The following is a 7,858-nucleotide window of genomic DNA, read 5'->3' as shown; positions in this document are numbered from 1 at the left end:
GCAAAGGTGTCCAGGATGGGATGGTTCTGGGGAAGACTGATCCTCTCTAACAGCCATTAAAATTTCTCCCAACACACTGGCATGTCAACTGGTATGCTCATTATACTTACCTTGCTCATACAGCCGTATTATTCAGAGTTCATGGGTGCTTTTTATCTGTCATGTCCAGGTAATAACTTATGGTTCTCAATGAATTAAATCAAGATTGAGTCATCTTGCTACTATTTTATTTCATATGTCATCAAATCACATAATTTAATACTGTATGCCGACTGACAGTAATATCATAAACATCTGGATTTGGGAGTATGAATAAGGAGTATTAGAACTAGAGAAATGTCGGAGAACCTGGCCCAAAAAGTCATCCTTTCCTTTGTCTATGCCTTTGGGCCAAAAGAGACACCTTTTGTTTCTCGTCACTCGTATGTAGATGGTTGACACAAGAGTTGATCCTAGGTATGGCCCATTCCTCAGTTTTACCCTTCTTAGCCCCATGTGTTTGAAAAGCATGAGAATATGGACAACAACAAAATAGTTGAAGATGGTGCTTCTTTATGGAGAATCTTGCGTTGTTCTGGCCCTTACTCCTTCACCATTGATGCGCACAATTCGTACTTGTGTACTTGGTAGATCTTTTCTATGTGATGGAGAATGTTGCCAGACATGTACCTGGTTAGCTGTCTGTTCTAGAAGGAGCATTGTAATTGATGTACACATGCTGAAATTTATTCTTTACGAGTGAGTGCATGTTAGACGTGTATATAGTGTGTGTGTGTGTGTGTGTGTGTGTGTGTGTGTGTGTGTGTGTGTATCTTTGTGAGTACTGTGTGCATGCATTTGTGCATAAGTGCACATTGGAGGCCAGAGGTCAACACTGAGTCTTCTTTATGTCTCTTTCTACTACTCTTTAATTTTGGAGAAGGGTTTTTCTCTGACTCTGGCATTCACTGTTTTGCTAGACTGATCGTCCAGCAAATTCTGAGGATACACTTCTTTCACTCTCCAGCACTAGCATTATAGATATGTGCCCGGTTTTTATGTAGGTTCTAGAGGATTTGAACTTAGGTCCTCAAGTTTGCCCAACAGACACTTTATGAACTAAGCCATTTTTCCCATCTCTATTTATTTATTTTTGACTGACAGTTTTCCAGTTCTTTTATGCCACCTTTGGAAGAATGGTTTACACTTAAGGGAGGGTTTCATTTCTTTCCATTTTATCTTTATACCTAAGAATAATAGGATTACATGTTGTCTAAGGCAAAAAGGAAGGACTTGAAGATCTATGGAAATCTTTACTTCCTGCTGATCATGTCAAGCCTCCCAAGTCAGAGGACAGACAGGTGAGGTCCTGACTGACCTGTGCCTGGCTACCTAACATCCTGTGAGAGTCAGGGCTGTCTGATTTTCTGCTTCTGAGTGAACAGAAGAATACTCACTGGCCACAGGCCATTTCAGCAGGATTCTAACTCTCCTAAATGCTAGCTGACAACACTTTGATAAGAGCAACAAAGTCATAATTACATGGAAAAGGTCCCAGAAGAAAGTTCTAAGACATACCCTGAGATTCTCTGCTTCTGGCTAATGGGCTTCATTCAGAGTTTTCTCAAAATGGCCTCACTCTATTCTGATGCTGACAGGAGGAAGGGCAGTGTCTTGGAGCTAGACACAGCACTGTACAGAGAGCAATACAGTGTTATTGCTCTCCTACCTGGAAAGGTAAAGATGCTCAGAAAGCATGGCCGGCGTTCAAAAGTGTTTGACTATGAGCAGCGACTTTCATCATCTGTGAAATGTTTTTTTTAAATGTACTTATTTATCTATTTATTTATTCTATGTGTCTTTTACATCATGTGTCTTAATACATTCCTTCCCTGTCTCTTCTCATCTGCCCTCTGCCCCTGCACACCTCCCAAATAAACAAAATTTTAGAAGAAAAAAAAAGGAAAAAATAAAGTAAAAAAAAAAAGGGGAAAAACTTAAAAAAAAATCTCGTCACAGAAGCTGCAGTGTGACACAGTGAGTCATGCCGTAGACCCTTTTGTCCATATATCTTTACTTGCAAATGTTCATTACAAAGAGTCTTTGGTCTGGTTCAAGGCCTCTGGTTTCTACTACACTGTTGATGGTGGGCTCTCACTAGGATTCCTCCTGGACATCCTGTTGTGTCCTGTGTTGTGGAAATCCTGCAGCTTTGGGTCTGCAGGTCAGGTCCTTTCATGGGCTCCAGCAGATCAAAGACGAAAGGGCCACATCGTAACCTTGCCTCTGGACCTGGGCAGCTGTAGGGTTGGTCTGCCAGATGAAAAGAAGATGGAAACAACTCTCCCATTCTTACAACTTCCAGGCTGGCTCACCCACAACTGCCCGAATAGGATTGGCTCTCCCACTCTTATGGCCAGCTCTCCTACCTGCCCAGATGTTAATGGGTGGGAGGAGAACAACTCTCCCTCACCCATGCTGCCACAAGACAGATGGACAATGGGGGCAGCTCTCCCATGATCTCAATTTTAGCGATGCTCACCCACACCTGCGCTAACAGGGTTGGCTCTGTTGTGTTGCCCTGGCAAGGTGCGGGGCCTGCTGTCCAGAGTGTTGCAGATGTGCAATCTTAACTTAGACATTTGGGGTGGTTCATATTAGTTGTAAACTTGACAGGCTCTAGAATTCCCCATGAGACAGCCTTGAGGATAAACCTATGATGACTGACTTAGATTAGAATAACTGTCTGGACATACCTGGGTGGGATTTTATTATTTATATTAACTGCAATGGGAAGCCGTACCAGGAATATGTGCAGTGCTTTGTTCTGCCGGCCCACATACAATGAGGACTGAGAGGGGCCAGTTTCTACCATGGTGATGTTAGAAACTACTAATATGGACATTATTCGATGAAGCCTTGCCGAATCCACATGACTCACAATTTGCTGCCCATCTATGGTCTCTACCAAAAAGTGGAAATCTATGGCCCTCACAAAGCTAATGCCGAGGAGGAGATGACCAAGTACCACAGTAATGACTTCATTAAGTTCTTGCATTCCATTCGCCAGATAACATGTCTGAGTATAGCAAGCAGATGCAGAGATTCAACGTTGGTGAGTTCTGCAGCTGTTTACTGGTGGCTCTGTGTGGCAAGTGCGTGAAACTGAATGAGCAGCAGACGGACATCGCTGTGAACTGGGCTGGTGGTTTGCATCATCCAACAGAAGTCTGAAGCATCTGGTTTCTGTTACATCAATGATATTGTCTTGGCCATTCTGAAATTGCTAAAGTATCACCAGAGGGTGCTGTATATTGACATTGATATTCACCATGATGATGGTGTGGAAGAGGCCTTCTATACACAGACCGGGTCATGACTGTGTCTTTCATAAATACAGAGTACTTCCCAGGAACTGGGGACCTATGATATTGGGCTGGCAAAGGCAAGTACTATGCTGTGAACTACCCCCTCTGAGATGGGATGATGATGAGTCCTCTGAACCATTTTCGAACCAGTTCATGTCCAAAGTAATGAGATGTTCAGCCTAGTGCAGTGGTCTTACAGTGTGGCTCAGATTCCCTATCTGGAGATCAGTTAGGTTGCTTCAATCTGACATCAAAGGGCATGCCAAGTGTGTGGAGTTGATTAAGAGTTTCAACTTGCCTATGCTAATGTTGGGAAGAGGTGTATATACTGTCCATAATGTTGCTTGGTGTTTGACTTACAAAATAGCCATGGCCCTGGACACAGAGATCCTAATGAGCTACCATACAATAACTACTTTCAATACTTTGGACCAGACTTCAAGCTTACATCAGCCCTTCTAATATGACTAACAGAACACTATTGAATATCTGGAAAAGATCAACTAGCAGCTCTTTGAGAATTTGAGAAAGCTGCCCAATGTGCCTGGTGTCCATATGCAGGAAATATCTGAGGATGCCATCCAGAGGAGAGTGGTGATGACGACGAAGAAGACCCTGACAAACGCATTTCCATCAGCTCCTCTGAGAAACGAATTGCCTGTGAGGAAGAATTCTCTGATTCAGATGAGGATGGAGAAGGTGGTCGCAGGAACTCTTCCAATTTCAAAAAAGCCAAAAGAGTCAAATAGAGGGTGAAAAAGAAAAAGATCAAGAAGAGAAAAGAAGTCACAGAAGAGGAGAAAACTAAGGAGGAGAAGCCAGAAGCCAAAGGGGTCAAAGAAAAGGTCAAGTTAGCCTGAACAAGATCTTCAACTGTGGCCTCTCCAAGTTCCTCACTTCCCCCCCAGTCTCTCAGATTTTATATTTTCTATTCCTCTGTGTATTGATATAAAATATATTAAATATAATGTACCCAGGGACAGAGCCCAGGGCAGTGGTGCTGGGGGTTCTTCCCAGAGACACCTTGTCCATCCTGCCCAGGTCTTAGTTTTGAATCACGTAGGGTCTGAGTGGAAAGAAAATAACCAGAAGACAAAATCCTGAACTGCCAAGTGCCTACTTTAGGAGCTCTGTTAAGATGCCCTTATGAAGCTTTCTAGAAGAGGTGACTGGCTCTTCTGGGGACCCTTAGGTAATATCAGCCAGTTTTAGATTGGTATACCTTCCCAGTGGACTCAGGCAAGCAGAAAAAATCCCATTGCCCTGTCTTCCCCAACTCTGTGGGTGGAGGTGGGAGGTGTTAGCCCAGCTTCCTTTTTGAGATATTTTCATTTTGTGAGTTGTAATAAAAGCACATTTCTATACCTCCAAAAAAAAAAAAAAAAAAAAGAGGACTGAGGGGAAAGCATTTGGTTTTGTTGTGCTTGTCTTCATGTGTTGTTCACGAGATAATCCACTCTGTTGCCGTCACTATTGCTGCTGCTGCTGCAGACATCCTCTGTTGACATCAGAGCCTACTTCCTTCAGTTTTCCAAATGAACTGAAGACTCGTGGGTGTTTAGGGATCCTCTAAGCCTTCAGCACCATAGTATGTAATATTGTCAGTCTTGAGATATCCAGATACCCAGGTTAAGTAATAACCAGATTTTCAGTCGCTCTAGTATGAACACAGCTGCACTGCATTAGTCAATTATATAGCCACGCGTGTGCGCATACACACACATACAGAGAGAGACTTTAATATGTATTTACTCTATGAGCTCTGTTCTAGAGAACTCTGATTAATATAGCATGTTATTAACATTTTTCAGACTAATTTTCTCAGGTGGCAACAGTTTATAGTGTTAGTAGTAATGGATAGGACATGGGCTTCATTGCCATGGTCTAGCTGCAGCCTGGGTTGAGGTCTTGAGATGGGGAAGGGGCATTGGTGTGAAGAAATGAATTGTCTGACCACTAGATGAGTTTCACAAAAGTGGCTGGCTTCAAGTAGCTCTAGCCATCTTAATACACCAAAAACAATAATAACAAACAAGTTTTCCCCATACTCCAACATTAACCTCCAGCAAATATATATATAAAATCTCAAATATGTTTTCTCCCAACTTTTACATCAAAACATCTTTAAACCAAAACAACACTTACCATTTTGTTAGCTTGGCCAAACATTGAGCCAAGTACATCCTGTCTTTACATAACTAAAAGGTGATTGACATAGGTACACATCTTCAAGAACAACATCTCACTCAAAACACATTTAGAGAAATAGGGGTGATCTGCCTCTGATTCTGTCAGCACTGAATCAGAACAGCGCCCTGGGTCTGAAGTGACAGCTGGCATTCTCCAAACCTGAGAAGCATCAGCTCCCAAAGAATTGTAGGAGAAGGTATTTGAGGAAAAAAATGGGGTTTCCAGGAATGATCACATCTGTCCCATGCAAGACTGACAAAATGACCCTAAATCTGCCAAGAGAATCATCAAAGAGAGTGTGCAGACCGTGTGGTCCCAGCAGTATTCTGCACTGTCCAAAGTCCACTGGTTCTTGCTGAGTAAAACTGTCCCTGTGGGCTGTTGCCTCATCTGGAGACCCATTGGGTAAATACTCATATACTGGTCTGAAACTAAGCTGTATGGCTCCGAACACTTTCAAGTAAAAAAGATGGCCAAGGCCAAAGTCCTGCTACAAATGGTAGAGCTTGTGTTTTGGATCAGGCCAAGCAATTTAATGAGTTATCTTTATTATTAAGGCTCCTCACAATATCAATGTTTAGGAGGATTGAGAGCCCCAAGTGACACACCCAACTCTAAACAGATACGTTAATTATGCTGGTTTTCCCTCTGCCGTGTAGAAGTATTACAAATTGATATAAAAAAATAGTGAATGGGTTATAGGATAAAAGAAAGTCTAGAGAGTAACATTTGAATCAATTACCTTTCCACAAAACAAAAAGAACATTTTTTACTTAGTATGGCCAGGTGATCGTCCTGGAGATGACAATATATGGTTTTTCTTCTTTTAGCAACAGAAGTATCGTACATCTTGTACTAAGTCATCTTTTTCCCCTTAAAAGATGAATGCTCTGTCTATTACTGAGTGCAGCTTTTTATGGGACTGAAAAGAGACAGTTGTCTCCCATTGCTCAGAAGCAATGCTTTGTAGAACTCTTTGATCTTAGGAAATTAGAGATATACTCTTTGTGAGACTTGACCAGTTGGGAGTTGGTGGCATAGTAACTCCTGATGGTTTCTGATTTTTTTTTTATCCAGGAACATGTAAACTAAGACTGTTAAAGATTTTAAACTTGGATAGACTACTTTTCCTTTCCCCTACGCTGTGTGTAGCCAATGGCACTTTATTTTCATGTCTATGTAAAACTTTTAAATCTGAGACCTGAGAAGAAGACTAGATTAGTTTTCTTACAGTTTACATTTGCTTAACTTCTATGCATTTTTGACTAAGAAGTTGAACTTATTAGAGGAGGAAAAGTTTACAGTTAGCCAAATTAAGCTTTCTTCCCATGTGAGATTAATTGCCTTCCTTTGGCCAGGAATTTCAGAACTTCAAAACTTAACTAGAAATCTAAATTAGGATAAGCTGTGCTTTCATCCTTAAACAAAACGCAAAGGCAGCAATATCACCATCAACAAATAAGGCAGGAAAACGTGGATAAAGAGCTTTCTACTAGGGAGAGAAATCAAGGTTTATTGTAAACACCTCTAATTTCATTTATTTTGTTTTTCTGTTATTTCTCTCTTTGTTTGGAGCATGCTTTGTTCTTTCCTTGTTTGTTTCTAGGACCTGCTTATTGGCTTGTGGATTTTTCTTCCTGGTTAATGTATTTACTGCCAAAAAATCTCTCTTAGCATTATGTTGGCTCTATCCTACAAATTTTGTAAATTTCAATTTTACTTTCGCAAATAGATATATTTCTCATTTCTATCAGATATTGCTTTGTTGTGGGAAGTGATCATTTCCACCCTGTCTCCAACTTCTCCTGTGTCCTTCAACACTCCTCTCAAATTTATGATTGCTTAATATATACTACAAACTTACTAAGGTCAATTAATATTGTCTCTATTTGCATGCATTTTGGGCTGAACACTCCAAAATGGTTCCTTTTCCTGAAATTGGGTGGAAAGAGAGCTGGTTCTTCAACCCTAAGCAACACTTGGGTATCTTCAGGTCCTTCTCTAGGTTGGGGACTTGTGAAACATTCCCCCGTCCATGTTGGCCTGCTTATTTACTTCATGTAGTTTTTTTGTGCTGGCAACCATGGTTGAGAGTTCATGGGTAAAACATTCTTGTCTTCTTCAGAAGAAATTATCACATAGTCTTCCTGGTCCTCTACAGGGTATTTCTTTAAGATCATAGGTTTCTTAGAATTTTGTGTTTTGAAGTCCCTGTCCTATTGATTATTAATTTGATTTCACATGTTTAGAAAATGCACTTAACAGATGCCCTTTAAAAGCTCCGGGTACTTGTCTCCTGGTGTTGTTGAAATTTTATGTAT

At 41.1% G+C, this 7,858-nt stretch overlaps 1 pseudogene; it reads left to right on the top strand.

Annotated features, from left to right (window-relative positions):
• Positions 1 to 336: 336 nt before the first annotated feature.
• On the top strand, positions 337 to 4,207 carry LOC114692025 (annotated as a pseudogene).
• Positions 4,208 to 7,858: the final 3,651 nt, after the last annotated feature.

This window comes from Peromyscus leucopus, unplaced genomic scaffold, assembly GCF_004664715.2.
Source record: "Peromyscus leucopus breed LL Stock unplaced genomic scaffold, UCI_PerLeu_2.1 scaffold_188, whole genome shotgun sequence".
Taxonomy (NCBI): domain Eukaryota; kingdom Metazoa; phylum Chordata; class Mammalia; order Rodentia; family Cricetidae; genus Peromyscus; species Peromyscus leucopus.
The sequence above is the reverse complement of the archived record's forward strand: the minus strand, read 5'-3'. Positions and strand labels throughout refer to the sequence as shown.